Genomic DNA, 7,205 nt, shown 5'->3' on the forward strand with positions numbered 1-7,205 from the left:
ATTTGTTATTGCTGAGGCCTCAATTTCTGGTGCAACTCTAAGCATCCACTGTTTTTTTGTTAGGTGGTCTCCTTGCAACTTCTCCCGGCCAAGGATGCCCGATGCCAGGTGGGTGCAAGCTTTAGGTATAGGTGTGGCATACTTGTCAGATCAGGGAGGTTGTGTTTTCCCAGTATCTCAGCATCCTGTTTTGCTTTGTTTCATTACAGGTGCTGTCCCTGCCCTAGGTGTGCCAAGGAACAGAGGCAAGCGGGTGAGTCGGTGTTTAGGCAGGATGACTCACGGGTGAGCGTTCCGTAGCAGCACGCTAAGCGTGTACCTTTTCTTTTTGCAGGTATCTTCGGGCCAGCCTCTGGAGTCAAATCAAGATTTGAGGTGAGCTGGGACAGTGGTGTGGAGGAGTCCCGGGGATTACTCATTTTGAGGGCAATAGTCACCTTTTCTGTTTTCTCTTAGGTACCGTGAGGAGGCTTGTAGGCGAAGTTTGGAAACGGCTGCACCGAAGCACACGTCTTGATGTCCACATCCAACCGACGATGGATTTTGTTCGCTCATCTTCCAAAAGCTAAGTGTCTAAGTGTTGGGGCGAGTAGTTGGGAGAAGGGGAAAAACCTTTGCTATCACAGGAGGCAGTTTAATGTTAGCTTAGCGGAGAGGTCTGTAGGGGGATGGAGCTCTTTGGAAGTAAAGGGATAGGGCTTGTCCTCAGCCTCAGCAGCGCCTTTGCCGGGCAGGGTAGTTCCGATCCATCTCTGCATTCTCTTTGAACGTTTCTCTGTGAACTTTGCGTCGTCAGCCTTCTTCGACTCTCAGCGTCGTCGTGGATCTTTCCCCCGAGGAGCTCACCTTCAGGCTCGGAGCTATAGCCACGGTCACCCGGCAGTCTTCGCTTCCTTCTCTAGGCGTACTGAGCCTTTTGAGCATCCTCCTAACTGCTCTGACACTAACTTCTTTTAAGGAGTTGCGTTTCATCATCACGTGCTGTCCTAGGGCTTTCTTTCCTTTGGCATCATCGGCCTGTGGCTCATCTTGCGCTAGGAATCTTGGGTCCATAAGGTGAAACTGCCAGGCGGTTTCCACTCGTGTCTGTGTTATGTTGTCCGTGTCTGTGTTATGTTGTCCATGTCTGTGTTATGTTGTCCGTGTCCATTGTCTTCTGTGCTGTAGGCCTTTGTTACATCTCGATGCTTTATCGGCATCATTCTGCATCATATCGGCCGCATTTTACTCACGTTCCTCCCCGGATATCGCTTATTCCGGCATCTTTACATTTTTACTCTCTGAGCCAGGAAGAAGTACACAAGATATTTTCATTCATCTTCCTTCTCAACTTTGGTAGTGCCTTTTTTTCCCGTGCCATTCTCTTGGACTTCCATAGGGAGTGTATTACACCCTCATGTGACTACTAGTTCTCTAGGTTCCATCTTCTCAAAGGGTAGACGGCTCAAGAATTAATCTTCCAGAGAGTTATCTCAAATCACTTATATTGTACCGATGGTGGCTTATACTGTGTGCGCTTATATTATATGCAATTATGCTGGTTTACATTGTTTGTACTTATCCTCTATGTACCTGTGTTGGCTTATATTGTATGCAATTATGCTGGCTCATATTGTATGTACTTATACTGTATGTAATGATGCTGGTTTACATTGTGTGTGCTTATATTGTATGCAATCATGCTGCTTTACATTGTGTGTATTTATATTGCATGCACTTGTGTTGGCTTATAGTGTGTGCACTTATATGCAGTTATGCTGGTTTATATTGTATGTACTTATACCGTATGTAACGATGCTGGTTTACATTGTGTGCGCTTATATTGTATGCAATTATGCTAGTTTACATTGCGTGTACTTATCCTGTATGTACCTGTGTTGGCTTAGATTGTATGCAATTATGCTGGCTGTACTTTACTTACATTGTGCCACTCTAGGATCGGAGCTCCCCTGCCCTGGCATGTAGTCACAGTTAGGTAGAACTTTACAGTTCATCTGTCTTCCGTGGGATTTTGGGTAGAAAGTTTTATGGGCCCAGAGTCGGGAGACCTCCTAGCTGTCAGATAGCCACTCGTTGACCACCTCTTGTTGTCTCACAGGTCCTCGAGGCTATAGATTTTTCCGGAGTCTACAATTTGACATCAAGGAACAGAAGCCAGAGGCCGTTGAAGCACGTTCTTCAGTGTGGTGCTTAGAGTAAGGGTTGCACCGTGTGCAAGCTGAAGAATATGAGAGAGGTTGTGATTGTGTCTGTCTGTGTGTGCTTGTCTGAGTGAGCGCTGACTGTTTTTAACCTTGCGTGTATGACCTTTGCCTTTCAGGTTTTTCAACTAATTTTTAAATTTAGAATAAAAAATCCCCAGCTGGGGTTTTTTTTTTTCCCCCCCCCCGGCTGGGTTTTTTTTTCCTCGGTCCCGACCGGTCTGCGAGGCGAGGTTCATTGCCAAAGTTTGGGTGCAGACCGTCGCGGGACCGGGGTTTTTGTCAGGCAGGAGGATTTCTGGGAGGCTCCCGGGAACCGCATTCCCGAGGAGCGGCACGAATGTGTGGCAATAGGCGGGGGTTAGCAGGGCAGTCGAGGTGAGAGCCAGGGTGGGTTTGTGCGGAAGCTGAAGGCGTTGTGGTGGGTGTATGTGTGTGTGTGTTGACTGGTTCTAACCTTGTGTGTGTGACCTTTGTCTTTCAGGTTTTTCAACTCATTTTAAAATTTAGAATAAAAAATCCCCAGCCGGGGGTTTTTTTTTTTTCCCCCCGGCTGGGTTTTTTTTTCCTCGGTCCCGGCCGGTCTGCGAGGCGAGGTTCATCGCCAAAGTTTGGGTGCAGACCGTCGCGGGACCGGGGTTTTTGTCAGGCAGGAGGATTTTTTTTTGGAAGCTCCCGGGAACTACATTCCCGAGGAGCGATGATGGCCAGAGGGTCGGGAAGGAGCTGGGATGAGAGTGACGGTGAGTTTGTGTGTAATGTGAAGGCGGTGTGTATAGTGGCTGGTGGAGTTTGCTGTTTCTGTTTTGTGTTTCCTGTAGCAATAGAAGAAAGTGTATTCAATTTTTCAGAAATGGAAAAATGGGTTTTATTGTGTTCATATGTATTTGGCTTGTGCTACCTTGTATTATTCTGTATTTGCAATTGCTGCTGCATTTTGATGTATTGTCCATTCTGTAAATTGGACTTGTGTTCATATGTATATTGTATCTCTACTTGCATTTGGATCGGTTGTTTCCATGTGTTTTGCTGAACTCTAAATAAAATTCTAAATCAATAAAGTCGAATCAGCCCTAACCCCGATACCCTTTGCCCATGTCCCCCATGCCCCATTTGCCTCTTGTGTTTCTTTGGTGTGTTTTAGTGGTTTTTTCCTCTGTATTTCTCGCTCAGCCTTTCCTGTTACTCATCAGTCTATTTTTCACTTTAGTCTTCAGTTTCTAACTTTGTTTCTGTCCAGCTGTAGCCGTGCCCCTCTTTGTCACCATTTCTAACTCTGTCCTTCTGTAATGCTATTTCCCCCATTTGCTTTCACCCCTATTTCTTTTTCTCTGTTTCTCTCCCTCTATTTCCATATTTCTCTGTGACTCCATTCTTTTTCCTCCCTAATGCTGACTGTCATTTTGTTCCCTCTGTCTTTAATTTCCTTTTCTCTCTTATTTCACTTCCCTCTCTCACTTCTATTTATTTCCCCTTTTCTCCCTGTCACTTCCCCAACCTTCTCTCTCTTTGTCTCGTTTCTCTCCATCTCTCTTTCTCCCTCTCTCATTTTGCCCTCTGTCCCTCTCATCTCTCTTTTATGTCTCTCTCTCTCTGAGTTCTCTCTCATTTCTCTCTGTGTCTCCTTTCCCTCTGTGTCCCCCTCATTTCTGTCTCTCTGTCTCAGGTCTCTCTCTCATTTCCCTCTGTGTCCTTCTCATTTCTCTCTCTTGGATCTCTCTGTCTTTCAGTTCCCTCTCCTTTCTCTCTCTTTCAGTTCACTCTCTCATTCCTCTCTGTCTCTCTCATTTCTCTGTCTTTCAGTTCTCTCATTTCTCTCTCTCTCTCATTCCTCCCCCTCTCCCTCTTGTCTTGTTCTCTCAACTTCATCCCTTTCTTTTCCTCTGTCTTCCCTTTTAGCTTTAGAATAAGAAAGCAGCAGTAGAAACTTTCAGGCTCCCTGGGAGTAAAAAACAAACAAAAAAAAACTTTAATGATTTAAAGACAATTATTTACTCCCCGGGAGCCTGAAAATTTCTACTGCTGCACCGGACATATAGTTTTTCTTCTTTTACCATATACTATACAGGATACCCAGCCTGCTTCCCCAGCTAATAAGTACACCCCTACCCACCCCATACCGGACACCACGCAGCCCCCTGCCGACGAACACCGCCAACCACACATACGGCGCCACCTGCCGGCACACAGCACACACTGCAATCACACCTCCCCCTGCTGGCGACCCGCGGCGCAACGCATTCACAGCGCCACCCGGCGTCAGAAACCGCACAGTGCAGCCCCACCACGCCACACCCCTCGACATGATGTCACCATGCCGTCACGTCGCTCCGCCCCTGAGCCCGCCCCCAGAAGCCCCTCCCCGGTCCCCGCCCTAACTGTGCCCCCAGCCACGCCCCCAGTCACTCAAAAAGGACCCCAAGCATAGTCGCCCTGCTCAGTGCGTGACGGAAAAGCCGAAACACCCCCCCCCCCCCCCGCGACAAAAACGCCCCCAAGCAGCCGCACCTGACGCGCACCGCATCAGAGCAGCACGACCGTCACCATGGAGACCGGCAAAGCGCGGGGAAACCGCCGGAAAACGTCGAAAACGACCACGCCCCCGAAAGCCGCCATCTTGGACCCCATCACGTGACCACCAGGGCACCGCCATCTTGTCGAGCATCACGTGACCGCCTCCATTTTGTAGGGTTAGGGTCTCAGGGTGTTTTAGGGGGTTTCTCAGCGTTATTTTAGCGTCTTTTTGGTTCTTTGTTTGGGCCTTAGGGTGTCGGGTTAGGGTTAGGGTTAGCTGCCTGCTGCAGGATTTCCACGAATATCAAGATGCCGCCCAGGGACAAGCTGCCACCTGTGCCAACTCGGGCTGCTTAGAGAGTGCCCACGGAGCTCTGCAAACTGAGACCAGGACCGTGGGGTTCTGAGTTTTATTTCCCCAGGCAGAAGCCTTTGTCAGTACCAGGTAGGCCCTTGGTCCTTAGGGGCAGGCAGCCTGCTGGATTTCCACTAATGCCGCTGGCTGGGATACGGGGTGTACCCAGGAGCTGCATCAAAGCCGGATAACATAGCTCTGAGGGGGGCTAATCAGCCCAAGCTCTGGTGGTGCCCCTAGCCTATGCCTTAGCAAGCCTTTAGTGATTTCAGCTCAGTGATTATCAGCTCATGAGTGATTTCAGCTCTTTGGGCTTGCTAGGCTTGGCTGGGGCACGCAGCAGGCATTCGGAAGACCAGGAAAGAGAGGAGAGCGCTGTATGAGGTTCCAAGACGGTGCCTTTATTGGTCTTCTTCGTAGCTCTTCCACGGGGTGTCTCGAAGGGTCTCAGGGACAGCAGCTCCGCTGAGCCGGGCAGAAACAGGGGTTTATATAGGGTTAGGGAGGATTGAGAATTGTCCAATGGTAAGGGTTAAAGGAAAGTGACCTAATAGCTTTACAGAAAGATAAGCAAGGGTCCGAGATCGGGAGAGAGGGGACAGTCATCCTGGCTCAGCATTCTGTCTCTGAACGCCAAGGCAGGTTCGCAGGGCCTGTGCCTGCTACAACTCCACTTTCTGTATTTAGAAAAAAAGGCACTCCCTATAGCTCTTTTGAAACAATGAACAAGACATGAGAACATGGCTAATACAATGACAATCACAAGCAAAATCCACAACATTCCCTTAACCAAAGATGCAACCCATCCTGTTAATCCCCATTGACTGAACATGTGATTAACCCAGTCCGGGTTGTTTTCTACTTTCAAGTCCTTCACAAGGTCCCTCAGTTTCTGGATGTTCGCATGGGTGGATTCCGAGCGTGAAGAGAGGTTGAAGCAGCACATCCCTTCGAAGTCCTCGCAGCCGTGTCCGTGGGCCAGCAGCAGAAAGTCAATTGCTGCTCGGTTTTGGAGCGATGCATGTCTTGTGGTTTCTTCTTCCTTTAAGAGATCGCTCAGGGCTGCAGATGTAGCATTAGCCTGCTTACATGAGCCAACACCCGAGGTGATTTATTTCACCTAGGGCCTTGGCTGCAGCTACCCATGGTAGGAATAGGGAGACAGCAATCTTTTTTGGTTTGTTCCAATTGTAAAATCTGGGATCGCAATTTTCATCAAATTCTGTGTAGGACCTTTTGTGGCGTTTTAATTCACTTTCTTTTTTCCAATTGTGTAACAAGGTGATATTTGGAGTTAGGGCAGAAAGTCTCCCAAGGGTACAGGGACCTCCCTGGAGTCGAGAGGGAATCCCAGCCCACACTCTGTCACCACAGATGAGAAACGTTCCCTTGGGGTAATACTTTGGGATTGAGAGAGGACACAGAGATCACAGGAGCAGTGTAATTACACCAATCAGGAGGGTTATAGGCTTTGTTAATGGGTGATACATCTTTTCGATATGTGTTTTTGGTCTGGTCAATTTCTGGCCAATTATTCTTCAGGCACCTGAAGTAGAATTTGACGCAATATGTTGCCTTGGAGGACCCCAGCAGGTCCAATTCTTGGGGTTCCTCTAGAGCATTGGGCAACATTTTTGTCCACTCGTCCCAAGTATCTACCAGGTTGGGTCTCTTACCTGTGGTGCGGAGGAGCTCTGTGTTATAGACAAGCCAGTCATCGGCTGCGAAGGGAATTCCTACTAGACATGTGGAAAGTGGGTTATCAACACTTCCCATGGATAAACACATGTTATCCTGTTTTAATGTTTTTGCTAAGGTTACCCAAACATTATGACTAGGCTGTGGGCTAATCCAACCGATGGCATATGGTACGGTGAGGAGCATCCAGGCAGCAATAAGGACAGCACCAACGGAGATATTTTTCATCTTTGGACAGTAATGGGGCTTCTGATAGGGAATATAAGCAAAATTTGTTATCTTTATGACAAGAGGGTTAGGGTTTTCTCCCTTGTTCCTTCCCCCCCCCCCCCTTTTTTTTTTTTTTTTTTTTTTTTTTTTTTTTTTTTTTCTAATAGGCTAAGGATAGGGGGGGTAGGTGTAGGTTTTTTGGTAAGAGGCAAGAGAGGGGAACAATA

General features: G+C 48.0%; 1 long non-coding RNA gene across 1 annotated transcript; it reads left to right on the forward strand.

Moving 5' to 3' along the window:
• The first annotated feature begins 206 nt into the window (after window positions 1-206).
• On the forward strand, window positions 207-1,659 carry LOC119696819. The gene is made up of 3 exons (XR_005255663.1): window positions 207-253; window positions 335-375; window positions 457-1,659. It is a non-coding gene; the product is annotated as an uncharacterized LOC119696819 (long non-coding RNA).
• The last annotated feature ends 5,546 nt before the right edge of the window (window positions 1,660-7,205 follow it).

The sequence above is a fragment of the Motacilla alba genome, unplaced genomic scaffold (genome assembly GCF_015832195.1).
Source record: "Motacilla alba alba isolate MOTALB_02 unplaced genomic scaffold, Motacilla_alba_V1.0_pri HiC_scaffold_421, whole genome shotgun sequence".
NCBI lineage: Eukaryota > Metazoa > Chordata > Aves > Passeriformes > Motacillidae > Motacilla > Motacilla alba.